This window comes from Tachypleus tridentatus, unplaced genomic scaffold (assembly GCF_004210375.1).
Source record: "Tachypleus tridentatus isolate NWPU-2018 unplaced genomic scaffold, ASM421037v1 Hic_cluster_2, whole genome shotgun sequence".
Classification (NCBI taxonomy): domain Eukaryota; kingdom Metazoa; phylum Arthropoda; class Merostomata; order Xiphosura; family Limulidae; genus Tachypleus; species Tachypleus tridentatus.
In genome coordinates this window covers 14265479-14281462 of record NW_027467782.1, presented here as the reverse complement: position 1 = coordinate 14281462, position 15984 = coordinate 14265479, and the positions used below count along the sequence as shown (strand labels likewise).

General features: G+C 35.9%; 1 protein-coding gene, 1 long non-coding RNA gene and 1 pseudogene across 9 annotated transcripts in view; 1 reads left to right on the top strand and 2 right to left on the bottom strand.

Annotated features, from left to right (window-relative positions):
* Positions 1-14930, bottom strand: part of LOC143242875 (uncharacterized) — a 101682-nt gene extending 86752 nt beyond the window's left edge. For 3 of the 5 annotated variants that reach the window (XR_013023357.1, XR_013023355.1, XR_013023356.1), the window contains exon 1: positions 14756-14930. The gene's annotated coding sequence lies outside the window, so the exon portion shown is untranslated. Of the gene's footprint in view, positions 1-12994; positions 13129-14755 lie in introns of all 5 variants that reach the window. The other 2 variants (XR_013023353.1, XR_013023354.1) reach the window with 1 other exon arrangement.
* The window catches only part of LOC143242872 (branched-chain-amino-acid aminotransferase-like), a 36957-nt pseudogene continuing 21399 nt past the window's right edge, over positions 427-15984 (top strand). The window contains exon 1 of the transcript XR_013023351.1: positions 427-680. The product of XR_013023351.1 is annotated as a branched-chain-amino-acid aminotransferase-like (transcript). The remainder of the gene's footprint in view (positions 681-15984) is intronic.
* On the bottom strand, positions 9284-15825 carry LOC143242878 (uncharacterized). 3 transcript variants are annotated; one of them, XR_013023360.1, is made up of 5 exons: positions 14930-15034; positions 11833-12107; positions 11348-11459; positions 11056-11194; positions 9284-10897 (listed from the first exon to the last, which is right to left on the bottom strand). It is a non-coding gene; the product is annotated as an uncharacterized LOC143242878 (long non-coding RNA). The 3 variants fall into 3 exon arrangements; XR_013023362.1 differs by lacking the exons at positions 11833-12107; positions 14930-15034 and adding an exon at positions 15450-15825; XR_013023361.1 differs by lacking the exon at positions 11833-12107 and having other exon boundaries at positions 14930-15068.

Here is a 15984-nt window from a genome sequence, read left to right as displayed (position 1 = left end):
TTTTTTTCAGGTACAGGGCACACGACAGGCAAAACTTTCGGCGCCTGTCGTGTGAAAGTGGGTTTTCTCGGGGCACTGCCGTTTCCCCCCACATCAAAATCTTCAGGCATTGGATTTCTAGATCCCAGCCTAGGCAACCTTTTTGCCAGACCCAGAATCGGACCGTTTGATTTGATCTGAATTTGAATGAACTACATTCATGTTCACATCTGCCCAACTTTTTCCTTTCGGGACAGGTCCCGGCCTTTCTTTCCACTGCTGCCTTTGCCTCCACCCAAATGAACATTTAGTGAGACATTCTCCACCCAAAAAGTCAAGAATAATAACGATAATTAATTTATTAAAATAATAATAATAAAAACCACCACTTAATCTTAATAACAATCCACGAAAGGGGACGAAGAGGAACTACAAAGTTCCTGAACACCCCAGTTGGAGAGAGAACTCTTCTGATTTCTCTCTCTCTAAACTGAACCCCTGCCACGTTAGTTTTAGTTTAGTTTGGTGCGCAGTAGTATGCGAGTAGCGATTGAGCAATTACGTAGATAACGCTGCAGCGGTTGTGCGCGTGTATTGTAGTATTTTTCTCTATTTTAGAAGCAGAGTTGACAGAGAGAAAAAAAGAGGTAGTTATGGCGTTCTTTCGACAAATTATTTCAAGAAGATTCTACGGAATCAAGGTCAGTTTATTTGGATAGAAAACCTCTTACATTGAAGTCGGTTAAGTTGTAGTATTTTCGAATTTCTCTATGCCTTTATTCGAGTTATGATGAAAATAGTAACACTAACACTGTTGGGGTTGTAAATATAGTAACTTCTTGCTGGCATGGTTTTGCATACCTTGGTATGTATTATACACGGTCTTAAGGAATCGTTAGTTGATGAATTTTGTGTTGATGCTTACCTAAGTTTAACGTAAACTGTATTGGTGAGGAACAAGTTAATCAGTCCAAATCATGGCGGACCGCGTAAGAGATGCAAGATATGTCCGTTTTAGTCAGTAAATTTATCTGTCTCGAATAAGATTGGAGGTCATCATCTGTTTGTTTTTTTTTGTTTGTTTTATTAGTAGATATGTTAAATTAACCTTTCATAGCAGAGGCATAGCAAAAGAGGGTTCAGTCCCCGAAATATTTTGGCTATGTCTCATTTCGTAACTTGTATAATCTCGTTTCATGTATTTAATAAAACAATTCATATTAACACTTGCATTTTGTTTTAATGACTAAATTTAGATCCAAATCTGCTTCTTAGCGTATCGCCCCCTACCTTTCTGCTTTCATTGAGTGGGAAACCAGGTTCTTCTAAAGATAGTGGATTATATTTCTTAACAAAACCCGCCTCGAACAAGTGATAACTGAGAAACGCACTTTCCTGCAGCGTTGGAACGAATGGAGTTAAACGAAGTCTAATTTCCTGATGTTGATACTTTCGCTGAGTCTTGCGGAAAACACTTTCAATTTTAAATTTCATTTTAAATATAGATTTCTTGATCCGTTATTTATAACTTTATAACAACTGTTTTTTTTTTTCATGTTAGCTTCATAAATAAAAGCAAAATAAAATAAGACGAAAAATTTAGTTAAAACCTAAATTTCGAATATTTAGCTACAAAAAATATGATGGAGGTAAACAATTTAAATGGAAGTTTTAAATTCCAGTTAGATGCAGTATTAATGTACTTTAATAGTAATAGTTATTTTTTTAAAAAAGAGTTTGTTTCTAAATGGTTCATCGGTATACGATGCTTCGGTTGTTTTAAACTGCTAATTTCAGCTGTACTGCATGTATAAATAGCGGTTTGGATGCATTTAATTATACCGAAAGTGAATATAGCTAAACATAACTGACAAATTCGGGGATTGGTCTAAAACCCTCGTGGGCAAATAGCTGAATGAAAAAGCTATCTACAGCGCCATAACCAGAATTGCAGACAAGGTAGAGGCCCCAGTGAATCTAGGGTGGCGTTTTTAAAATTCGCCTGCAGCTTGTTAAATTATCCATGTTTTAAAGATACCTCATTGTTGCAGAAAAATACCAGAACTTTCTCTCTCGCGCGCACACACGTGTGTGTGTGTGTGAAGACATTATCCATGTTTAACTACGGTATCTTTCTTGAAAGTTCTGGTATTTTTCTGTAACGATAAAGTATCTTTAAAACCGAGTATACTTTAGTAGGAGAGAGAGGGAGATGTATGTCAGTGGTAAGTTAGTTTACGACTCTAGAAAATGGATCTCTGTCCCTGGTGAAGAAACTACATCGTGTAGTTTGCACTTAAACGCTTACGGAAATACACAATTGTTGTAAAATTATGGTATTACTTATCAAAGTAGTTACTTTAACAAATCATGGTTTCCAAGCCTTACCAGATGGATTAATTCTGATGAACTAGAATTTGTGATTTTCTACATTTGCAGAAGCAAATAATTTCATGCATAATTTCATGTGAAATTCTTTCTTAATTAAGAAAACGTTTGCGATAAAATTTTTACCTTAGCTAAAACTATATATAAATACTGCATTTTAGAACAATACAAAAATAGTAAAGGCACACATTTAAATTTACGACTCTACATGTCTTGAGCTTATATTCATTACGACCTATACTACATAAAGATTAGCTAACGTTAATTTGCGCAACTGTTGTTTCAGTTTAGTTGGGGCTTAACGTTATCGTACTCTATACTGTTAATAAATAATGTCAGGTATTAAAACTAAGCTTTCAACATATCCTGCAGGCCAGATAGGACCCCCTGCAGTACTCCTCCCCCCCTCACACGTAAGAACTAACCAGACCAATTTTTTCTAAAGCATAGAAGTGATCGAAACGTGCGTCTTGTTTAACTTTAAGGCATCTGTATATTTCGGAACTCGAAAATCACGTGAACGCTCGTGGATGCTGATTGAGATTCAATTACTGTTATATAATCATCCACTGGACCTGAAACCTATTTAAACACGTGTGTAATGTACCGCGTGAAATCTTAATCCTCTACATTATATTTATTATATTGAATAATTTGGCCCAGTAAAAAACAAAAAAATTTTCCACCAAATGACCACAATTGCACCTACTGCTAGGTGCAAATAGAATACTTATTTTTAATTTTCCTGTAGTAATTTTGCAATGAAAATAACTGGTTTGTAGAATCATTTTTACTATATTCTATGTATCTTTTGACAAAAAAAAATTCATTCCACTGGGAGTGGAATTGGGCCACTTTGAATGACCGGAATTCGTACCCTTCAAAATACTATTTAACTACTCTCTAAACATAGGTCCACAACAATCAAATCATCCATTATAGGCCTCATATTTTATTGAACCTTCTTGTACATCAAATGAAAGGTGGACATTTAGGTCTCCTAATAGACGTCAGATATAAAATTTATTTTCTAACCTTCTTTCGACACTTCTTATCAATTATAAAATTTTAATAACAAATGCTTGTTTGTAGTCCTATACCATATATACTTTTGGTTCCATAAGATGTCTATTTTGTCTTGTTGGACACCATTCATATTGGTGCAGGTGATTGCATGGCTTATCTAAAATTTGTCTGTTTATAATACTTATTGTCATAATGTTCATAAAACTTCTTGTATAAACAATACTACAACTCAACATCAAGAAAGCTCTGCGTTCGATTACGTTAACAGTTTCACAAAATATGTACAACGGTTCTCTCGGTTTATAGCCCAAATGCCTTTCCTCAAAATCCCGTCTACACATTCCTTAATCATAGATCAGTTTTAAAATTTGCCACTTGCACTGTAACGAAAAGCTAAGGGATGATCATTTAGTGGAAATATTGTTTTTGTTTTTTTAGGCTAAATTATTCAAAATAACTAATGATAGAGGGAATAGTTACCTTTTCATTTGCTATACATATTCAAATACGATTATTAATCGTTAGCTTTTTGAAATTAAATGTGGCGTGTACATTTTCAAAAAAAAAAAAATCGTAATCGATTCCAGTTTGCTAACTTATCTTAATTCTTTCAGCAGGTACATCAGAATCGGTGGTATCTAAAATCTTTAAAATTTTAGATCCGAAAAAGGTTAATACTATATTATTCGAGAGTTAAAGAACAGAATGTGAACTAAATAGTGGAGATGTTCAGAATGGATGTGAAATTAATTATTCATATCACATTTTAAGTGTAGACGTTTTGGTAAAATCTTTGTAACGAAAGCTTGTGTTCTGTAAAACTTCATAAGGCATTTGCTTCAGCTGTGCTCACAGCTGTAAGTTCTCTGCTTTAGTTTTAGAAAATTACGATTTTACTGTCATGCATTTATCTTAATATATGCAAACAGCAACAGACTCAGGTGGCGTTGAATGAGTATTATGCAAGTCCCGCCTCTTCTCTAAATGTTTTGAGATTTTCAAGCATAAGAATAAGCAACTTTTTGGAAACACGAGCGTATCTTCGAATATTGTTGAATATTCTAAACTCTTAAAGTATATAAACTAATGTATCGAGAGACAATACTATTGTTGGCACCTACAGTCACTGTACTCCAAGCATCGTCAGAATCCACAACTCCGATTAACGCTTAGTAATCGGGAAAACTAGAGAATTTGACGAGGAAAGTTTACAGATTTCGAACATTTACAAACCGTTTAACTTCAGTGACTTGACTTCGGACGTTAATTTCTACGGGGACATTAGATATTGTTGGTGAAGTCTTACGTGTGCTTCAAGCTAGCTAGCAGTCAAGAGAAGTGTACAGATAGGTGTATGAGAAAAATTCATTTTCCATGAACCTCTGTAAAAATTCGGTTCTAAACCAGATATGACTTAGTATTGTGTGCGGGACTTTCGAAATACACACTTAACGATATGTCACATGCACCAAACGGAGACAAATTCAGATATTAAAATGTATATCGGTAAATCTGTCACATAGCAACATCTTGTATCGGTTTCGAAAGACAGCACCCAGTGCATTATGAATTATAACACAACAGTTTTTTACAAGTACCGTTATTTTTTACAAAACTGACATTAATTTAATCTTCCGATAGTAAAATCGCTGCAACAATTTACTTGTGTACACGAGATTCAAGTACACTATAGTATTGCTCCTAAAAAAATGACGAGGCAAATTCCACCATAGTATGCTGTAACCTCGCATGTCATAACTGAATTGTTTTGAAATCAATCTTGACGAACAGTTAAATTGCATTCGAGGCAATCAGACATTGGGAAATTCCTTATGACCCAATCAAAATTAAGACCATTTATCAAATGAATTCTGGGTGTTCATAGAATAATTATTTAAAAATCATTTTAGATAAACGCTTAAAATGTGCTAGAAATTAATTTCTGTCAATGGCTTTTACATCATGTTCCTTAAGAACGTAACTGAATACTGTTAGTCTAATATACTGAAAATATAAAATTAAATGTACTGAGAACGAAACTGAATTTAGTTTCCTTAAGAGGATTGTTTTATTAATGTTAGTAATAGAAGAAAACTTAATTCAGAGACATTTCGAGTGTAAAATTGAATCGGTATTTTCACTTTCGTGATAATTAATTTATGCATTTTACTCTAGGCTAAGTAATTCATACACTTAACCTTAAGGTATCACGCCGTTACTGAAATCGTAGTGGGCAGTCAGTAATCAAACTATTGTATCGGACATGGGGGAGTAGCACTGCTGGTTGATCAACATGTGCCCACCCGGTCCTTGTCGTTGAATACGCCCTCGGAGGCTGTAGCCATCCGTATCTCCGTGGGTCATGCCATCACTGTTTTCTCTCTGTACTTTACCCCTGCAAAAAATTGTCACCTTGATGCCCTCACTGAGCAACTGCCACCCCCTTATTAATTTTGGGGGATCTTAATGGGCATAATCTCCTTTGGGGTGGTTCTAGTATTGATGGGAGGGGTCGTGCTATAGAGCATTTACTCTTGAATTACAACCTGTCTCTCTTCAGTGGTGGCTCTTACACTTATTTTCATGCACCCAGTCAGTCATTTACTGCTATAGATCTTTCTACCTGCTCCCCTTCGCTTCTCACTTCCTTTTCTTGGGAGGTTCACATCAATTCACGGATTAGTGATCGTTTACCTATCATATTAAGAGACTGGCCGTGGTCAGTGTCACCTGACCCGTGTGCTTCAGTGGAAGTTGGACCAGGCCAACTGGCCCTCTCTCATTGCTCTCGAACTTGGTCCTACCATCTTATGTAAATCATCGATAGTTTGTGTAACAGCAGTAACTAACTATATTGTCCAAGCAGCTGCTCAGTGCATCCCCAAAACTTCGACATCTTTCTCACGGCATCCCTGCCCTTGATGGAATTCTGCTTGTTCTATAACACAAAGCTCAGACACGTGCTTTGAATAAATTTCGTAGTTATCCCACACTTACAAACCCTATTGCATTTCAGCAAGTCCGTGCACAGGCTCAGCGAATTAAACGTCAAAGCCAGAAGAATTCCTGGATTAAATACACCTCCAGCATTTCTTCAACCACCAGTTCAAAAATCATGTGGGACAAGATCCGGAAGGTGAGTGGACGGTATATTTCTGCCTCCTCTCTATCTTAATATTCAACAACCATGGAGTTGCTGATGCTCAGAGCATTTCAAATACTTTTTGTGAATGTTTCTCTCATATCTAGCCCTTAAAACACATCCCCTTCCTTCTTAGCTCTTAAAACACGAGTTGAACATTTGCCTCTTTCCTTTCTCCACTGATCATCCCTATGACTACAATCGCCTTCTTACACTGAAACTCAAACTTGTGCTTCATCGGTCTGGCAATACATCAGATGGACCTGATGATGTACATTGTGGGATGCTATGCCACCTTTCTCCTGCCTCTGTTACTATTATCCTGGCTGTATTCAACCAGATTTGGCAGGAGAATGTCTTTCCTGATGCTTGGCGCCATGCTATTGTACTCCATACTCTTAATCCTAGGAAGGATCCAAAGATTCATTCGAATTACCATCCCATTGCTCTGACGAGTTGTCTCAGTAAGACCTTAGAGGATGATTAATGCTCATCTTGTTTGGTTCCTTGAATCAAACAACGTTCTCTCACCCACTCAGTATGGGTTCCGAAGACAACATTTTAAGATATACCACTTAATTTGCCTTGAAACAGCAGTTGGAAACCTTTTTGAAGCGACAACATCTTGTTTGTTTGTTTGTTTTATATTTAGAGAGAGCTTATGATACAACATGGAAATATGGCATCTTGCGAGACCTTCACTCATACGGATTGTGTGGCAGTTTGTAATGAACCACTGATTCCAGGTCTGTGTGGGCTCAACACTTTCCCGTTTTTTCCCATAGGAATTTGGAGTCCCTCAGGGCTGTGTTCAAAGTTTCACGCTTTTCATTATAAAAAAATTAATGCCATTAGTGAACAGCTACCCCTAGAGTTGCAAGTGGTCTTTTCATTGATGACTTTCACATCTCATGTCAGTCCTCAAACATGAGGTTTATTGACTGGCAGCTACAAACTGCATGGCCAAGCGTGCTAAGGCGTGCGACTCGTAATCTGAGGGTCGCGGGTTCGCATCCCTATCGCGCCAAACATGCTTGCCCTTTCAGCCGTGGGGGCGTTATAATGTGACGGCCAATCCCACTATTCGTTGGTAAAAGAGTAGCCTAAGAGTTGGCGGTGGGTGGTGATGACTACCCGCCATTCCTCTAGTCTTACACTGCTAAATTAGGGACAGCTAGCACAGATAACCCTCGAGTAGCTTTGTGCAAAATTCAAAAAAAAACAAACTGCAATCAATCCTATACTTAAGTGGACCACAGCAAATGGTTTTCAACTTTCTCTCCCTGAAACTGTTTCATCTAGATCCAGAACTTCGTATTGATGATGCTGTACTTCCTGAGGCAAAGTTCTTAGGTCTTATTTGACTGTAAATTAAACTTTATTTCACATATCAAACAATTTCATGTCAAATGTATAAGAGTACATCCTCCTTGTCCTCTCTTCCACCTCTTGCGGAACAACTCGATACTCCATGCTTAAAATTTATCGTGCCATTATCTAATCCAAACTTGACTATAGATCTATGGTTCATGGTTCTGCCAGAACCTCAGCAATTAAAATGCTGGATCCTATCCACCATCAGGGGCTTTGGTTTTGCACTGGGGCCTTTCGTACTTCTCCAGTCCAAAGTTTGTATGTGGAGTCCCATCAACCCCCTCTGTCTATTCACCATTTGCAACTCCCATTTTTATATATGCTTCCAAACTTCGCTCTTTACCACAGCATCCACTTGGTTTTGTGTTTTCCATCCTCATTGGGCCACACTTTTCTATAATAGAAAATCTGCCATTGTTCCTTTTAGCCTTCATATTCGGACACAATCGGAAACATTGGATATCTTTGACCTAGCATAGCAGTATCAACAGTTCGGCCTATTCCACCATGGCTAATTACTGTTGGGGACAGTAACTGTGACCTATCTTTGAGTCATCTGAGGAAGGCCAGTACTCCCAATTGGAAATATCGCTCTTTATTTGCTGAACGTCTTTCAAACAATCCATCCAATTCCATATACAGATGGTTCAAAATCAGGTGACTTTTGGTCCTACCATGGTTTGTTACAGTTCGTGTGTAGCACACAGAATCCCGCCTACGGCCGAATTGATGTCATTTCTTTTGCCCTGACTCATATTGAAAATATGCAAATTGTACGATCTATACTGATTCACTCAACTGTCTGTTGGCTCTGATATCATTCCATGTTAGTTATCATCCTATTCTTATCAATATCCAAAACAAACTGACCCATCTTTATTATCTCTGTCCAGTTTTTTGGATACCAGGTCATGTTGGTATTCTTGGGAATGAGATAGCTAACAGAGCAGCAAAGTCCATCTGCTCTGGCTCTCTCACCACCGTCCCTGTTCCATACATGGATTATGGTCCAGTTATCAAAACCCGACTGTATGCCAGTTGGTAGTCGACCTGGAGTGAGCAACGAAATAATAATCTCTCTCAAGTTAAGCCTTCTTTAGCTCTTTGGCCATTTTGTTTCTCTAAAGATCGAAGGGAGGAGCATTAGTCAGTTTTTAACTCGCCACTACCTTTTATCTGGTACTGATGCTGCAATGTGTGGTCTGTGTGACACTCGGGTCACAATTGTATATATTTTATCATGTCGTTACAACCAAGAACGACTACGCAATTTTAAACATATTTTTAAGGTAGTTTTGCCCTTGTCATTAGCTAATGTCATAGGTGATACTGGCTGCTTCACCCATGTTTTAACATTTGTAAGAGCCATTGGTCTTTTTAACTTAATTTAAGGTTTTTATTGGACTATATACTGTTTTAGCATGATTTCTTTTACACGCTTTAATCTTATTTTGACCTTAACCCAGGACTGGAAAGCCAACTTCAGGTAACAGACAGCAAGTTTAAACTTAATGCTTCAGTCTTCCTGGTAGGTCTTAATTTTACATATTTTATGTATTCTAACCTTCATTTCCCTATACCATTATAGTGTACTACATTTTGTTTGGCACAGATAGCCTTGTAACTTTGTGCCAATAAACATGAAATACCTACCTACCAACCTCGATAGATCTTAAGTTAAAAGCAACTTAATGAATTCCATAAAATTAAATCATCTTAGAATTCATCCTCTTCCGTTTAAAGTAATTATTGAAAATTCTTAATGAAGATTGTAAACTACAACGAGAATTTCTATATGTTAAGATGGAGCATTTATATTATGGCTTAAATTAAATTAATATTTTAATTTAAGTAATGATTAAAAATGATGCAGTAAATGGATAACTATTACTAAAAAAAGAATAAATGTACTTCTTTAGGATTCTGCAGTAATTTAGGTGCCCTAATACTAGAATAAAAATACGTAAATTTTAAAGGTTTAACTTAATCTTCCTAAAATAAGAGCATTAATTAACATATTTAAATTTAATTTTAGAAATGATAATCTGAACCAGAATTTACACACAATTAAATACCATTAACAAGTTAATGATTTATCAAGCCTTAAAAAACTGCAGATTAAGACTTCACATTTGGCAACTTAAGTGTTAAACGACTTGCGCATTTGCAAAACTATTCACCTTATATTATATAAAACCTTGTAGAAACTGAACCTATAGTTGGTTATAAATGCTCAGTTCCAATTGGGCCATATCATACAAGTAAGTTAACTAAATCTAGGTAGTTATTATTTAGAGTGTGAAAATAGTTTTGCAGAAACGTGTTACTGGTAACTTTAGAAATTAAATAAACTGTCACACTCAAAGGACCTATATATGGAATTACCACAATCTAATAAGCAAAATATTCTAAATCTATTAAACAACATTGATAAACATATTTAGAAGCTTTACTATTACATCTACACTACCTGTCTGGTGTCTTCATGAATCTCCGATTAGATTTAGATTAAAAGTGAATTTTACAGAAAAAACTTTGCAGTCAAAAGAACTACTCATACTGATTAATTTTGCAGGTTCACATTTTTCATAAAAAATATGTGCTAATAAATGAAACATAGAATTTGGTGCAGAAAGAGCCCTTTCCGAGCGGCAATCCGAACGTTTTAGTTTTTACGTTTGCCGCTAGGAAGTGCTGTGACGTAATAGTTGCCAAACATACCGCCAGCGCGTTGAATGTAAATAAACATGGCTAGTGCATAAAGAGAACAGTGGCGGAGTATTTTTGACTTTGTGTTCTGAACAGTGTCGAGTAGCGCTATATCAGTTCGAACCTACTCTGAACGAATCTAGAACAGTTACTTTTAACACAGATCTGACAAGTTCTAGTCAGGATCAGCACCTTCATTATCACTCATATGAACATTATCAGTATCATCAGCATCTGTCACTTGTGATACAGAGGACTTCTTAGCAGCAGGTGATGATTCTGCAAAAATCAGTGAAAGAATTACATGTAAACAATGTACTGTTTACCAGCAATAGTTTATAATAAATAATCAAAATAATATTAACAAGACTAATCTGACTATTGAATATTGTTAAATCATGAATGAAAATTTCATATTCATATTCAAACTAACTTACCAGTACCACAAGCAAAATCTATTGTTGGAAGATTTTCTGTCTGGGTAGCTACAGTCTTCAAGCCAGATGGGAATACCTGTACACCTCTGGAAACCGAATACAAGTCAGTATGTGCCCCTCTTGGAATACTTGGGATAGACTAAAACAATAGGTTTTTATTTAGGTATTGAAATAATAACATTCTTTCACGGTTAGATTCAAATTAATGTAAATAAAATTATACATCAATTGTTGCAACTTATGAATGTTTAATCTAATAATCATGATATACTTAAAGTCTGAACAGACTCACTCTGAAATGAGTCAGCTCTAGAGTCTTGACAGTCATCATCAGGGGTGGGCTGAATCACAACTTCCTCTACAGAAGTAGGTACCATGTCATCAGCAGCACTTTCCTCTAAAAGCTGAAGATATAAGATCATATACATAACATGTACTTGATTGCTTCAACATGTTTAAGACAATTTTATTTCAATTTATCTTAATGTTAAATTTAAAAAATGGAATTCTTCAAACTTTTCCATATTTAAAAATTATACAAAAACATCTACAGAATGATCTACCAGCTTTTAAACTTGGAATATACTCTATTTGGGATAGATTTGTCCACTGTCTAGACTAGGAAATCAAGGTTTCACTGACTTTCAGGTGCCACAAATGCAAACCACGCTCATAAATGTGAAATGTGTATGTCCAGTTACATTCTTCAAAAACTTGTATAATATAATAATTTATAAAGTACTAGTTATTGTTTATCGCTTTATACTGCACACATACCTTTAAGTTTGTTTTCTTGATGGCAAGAGATGGCTTCAGAGGGGTGGAACCTGTACGCAGCAGGCTGAGATCAGTCCTCAGCTCCAAACGAGGAAAGATAGTTTTTTCAGTCTCAACCTGCCTGGCTTGACATCCACGGAATCCAAAACAGTGGGATCTGACACAAAACATGAGCGTTCAAAGTGATTTTGACAAAGCTTTGCATGGTGTGAAGGTGTCCAGTTCTTCCTATTGACCATCCGCACCCACTGTCGCCACCTTGCCGGTTCCTTTCCCTTGCACGGAAACGAAAAGAAGCTTTTGCCCGATGCCGAACCGTTTTTACAACCATAAGCAACGCAGTAAACCATGTTAACATAAAACAAAGTAGCAATATCAAGACAAAAAATAATCTTGCAAAGTATGTTATCCGAAAAAAGCACCGATAGATTTATATAAAACACCAGCACTGAAAGGAACAAAACGGTCGGCGCGCAACGAAGCGTGTTTGGCAACTATTACATCATAGTTGTAAAACGTCACGGAAACAGCCGAACGACGGAGAGGAACCTGAGTTCGAGGACCCGCATATTTTGTTTCATTTTTTACTCAAAAACTAAAGTGTTTAAAAATGTGATAACCACACAGGAATTATACCTAACCAAGTACAATTTCTAAGGCAATTATTAAATGTGTTGAAAATTCACCTTTAAGTCCTAGTTCAGTGAAAATAATTAAACAGGCCACTTTCATAAACTCTTTCATAAACTGTATTTGAAATTTAAAATGTAAATGTTAAATACTTTTTAGATAATAAAACATAATGAACCCAGTTTAGAATATCTATATTGAGCAAGTAAAATGTTTTAAATATTTGAATTTTATCACTGTATCAGCGTGCAATGTTACGTATGTTTTATTTCGGACGAGCCTACGATTTATTACGTTATGTACGTTACGTATTACTAACTCAACTGTAAATTTGAATTTATTGATTACAAAATACTTCAATAACTAATGAAAGGCACATTTAAATAATCTATAAATTAAAATAATTATCAATATTACTCAAACTAAGTTCTAGTAAAATTATAATAAAAAAATGTAATAATAACAAAGGAATTGGTGCTTGCAAAAATCTCTGAATTGTAAATAAGGCTTTTTTACAAAATGTTTTACTTGCCTCACACTTGATAACCTTGATAGAAAGAAGCATTCGGCTATTTCGCGTAACAATGCAAGATTCGTTTTCTACCATTTTTTCTATCCTGGTAAGCTTGCAGAAAATTCACTTTTTAGAAGTTCGTTTCAGAAAAGCTGGAATAGAAGAATCGTCGTAAAAACAAACCGCATTATTACGTAATTTATCTTACATTGTGGTGATAACTATCCCGGACCACACGATTCAACAAACAATCGTTTTTATCTTAACGTGTTCGTGAGTATTTTAAGGCAAATACTTAAGTTGCTACGGAGAGTAGATAGATCTCGTGTAGCTTTGCGCGAAGTTCAAAAACAAACCTTGTTACGGTTGCAAATACCTACGAGCATTAGCATTTCTGGTTATTGACTAGAAGCACTTCAACTTTTATCCTTAATCCTCGCCCATATTCCTTAGCAATAAATCTTGGTAAAAAGTCGGCTTATACATCTCCTTAGGTACAACGCAGATCAACTCATTTGTAACTTTACGCTGACACACAACTATGTTTTTTAGTCTTTAAAGTGAATGCTGAACTCAAGTTTTCTTACTATAATTCCAAATGCATTGTATAAGCAGTTAACGTGTTAAACGAAACTCTACATACCATTTTTGTTTCTGGTTTGATTTTGCTAACAAATGTGTACTCTAATTATTTAGAGTACTATCTAAATATTTTCAGTGTTAATATAGTTAATGGTTAAAAAGAATTAAACCTTTCAAAATCGTTATTGCGTCTTTACGCTTGTCTGTGTTTAACAAGTATACAAACCAAAAACGCATCTCGGAACGGCTGGTAAGTATTAATACTTACTTATTGATAAGGAGAGAACAACTTTTCGACCTTCCTAGGTAATTTTCAGGTTAAGAGATGCGTTTTTATTTCAAGTGGGTTTCATTTTAAAACTGCCTCTTGTTCTTGCAATATTACTTATGTTATTATTTCGGATGAGCCTACGATTTACTACGTTATGTACGTTACGTATTACTAACTCAACTGTAAATTTGAATTTAATTAACTGTTAATATTTATCAATTTTATGGTATTTGCGAATGAGATTGATACACAGTTTTCTTTAACACATTTTTAATATACAAACAAAAATAATACTTTTATACTAATTATTGGCAAATTTGACTTCATATACAACAGTTCTACAAACTAACAATACAGAAACTTGTATCCGCTCTAGAACTCTTATCGTCCATACAGGCCCACGACGAGCAAATTGTTTGTTACGCCTCACGTAGCTGAGTTTTACCGATGATAATATTTAATGTCCTTGTAGAACTTCTAACATCCGAAGTTATTCAGTGAATAGTTTGTAATACTCGAAATCTAACCCTGGTCCGGTTTTGTAACTTTACGATTATTAGGCGTTAATCACAATTATAGCTTCCTAGCATGTAGTATACTGACTTTAGCTGTGCAGTAATAATGCAGTTTTTCGTCGCGTCAATTTTTATATACCAATCACGTGAGTTTCTTTTTAATTTTCAATGATCAGTGCGGTTTCGTAAACATGTTTTTGATTCTCACTTTCAAGAATTCTCTAGAGATTTCGGGAACAGGTGGTATTACGCAATACAGTGAATATGTCACATGCAAAAATAAACTATAAAGTAACAAGCGTAGGTACTAAAATGCACAACAGTAAATCTGTTACAGTAATCTTAGTGGGCTGACTTTTTCTTCCAAGTATAAATTTTTTAGTTCGAACTAATAATCTACACTAATCTCACCTGAACACTTCAGTTTGAAGGTAGGCAGGCTGGTGGAAATACTGAGTAAAAATTAAATCGGGTATTTCTGTCGCACACAAATAGCCAATGCTTTAAAAAGCGAACTGAAGATTTTAAGTCAGTTTACTCTAATTCTACCTAAAACGTTTAAGTGCTGCAATCACTGAAGGTTACCTCTTGGATAGTACCGCAAACAAAAATTCTCCCTGGGTTTTCAAGAGTCACTCCGTTATAAATATAATTGTAAGGACCACTTTATAACGGAACAGAACTTTTACGTACTTTTCACTATAAGAACACGACTTTCGTTAGGAATAGACCCGAAGATTCTATCTCTGTTGGCGTAACTTTGAATTCTACTAAACTAGAATTAACCCCGTTTTTCACACCTGTAATTGAATCACCTTGTTGGGCATGACGAAGCAGCGCAATCCAAACATTTTCCAGCGCAGTACTTCGAAGAAAAGTACATCTTTTGTCTTTTCACAATATTGCGATTACTACTTACTACCACAAACAGCCGTCCTTAAGGCGTCGTTTCTGCTACTGTATGTTTATATGGATAGATCTATACATTTTTTCGAATTGTACTGATACATACATATCTTAATATGACTATATTTAGAGAAACAAGTACATTACTTGAAATTAAAATTTAATATTGGTAAACCGTTTTGGAATGTTATTTACTTACGTTCTGAAGTAGTTTGGTTTCTTCAGAGTATTTCACAATAGTCCTTTTTCCAAGATTTTAAACTGGGACTAGTGCCAAATTCGTAACCAGGAAAGATTACGAAGTTGAACAGCTTCTTTCATAATGATTGCTAGCTTAGACGAAAATGACTATCGCTTCTTTCCTTCTATGTTCCTTTTTAAATTTTATGTGATTGATGGAGGGTAATAGCTGTACATCAGCTTTATCTCTAAGTTTTACGTTGGTTGGGGTTCTGCTTCAGAAATTCTGAAATAAACTTGAAACATACCAACACGGGTTAGTTATTACCACCCGTTCTTCCTTTAGGGTGTTGTTGCTTGGTTTTAGTTCTTTCTAATGCTCTAGGCCAGGCATGGCCAAGCGTGTTAAGGCGTGCGACTCGTAATTTGAGGGTCGCGGGTTCGCGTCCCCGTCGCGCCAAACATGCCCGCCCTTTCAGCCGTGGGGGCGTTATAATGTGACGGTCAATGCCACTATTCGTTGGTAAAAGAGTAGCCCAAGAGTTGGCGGTGGG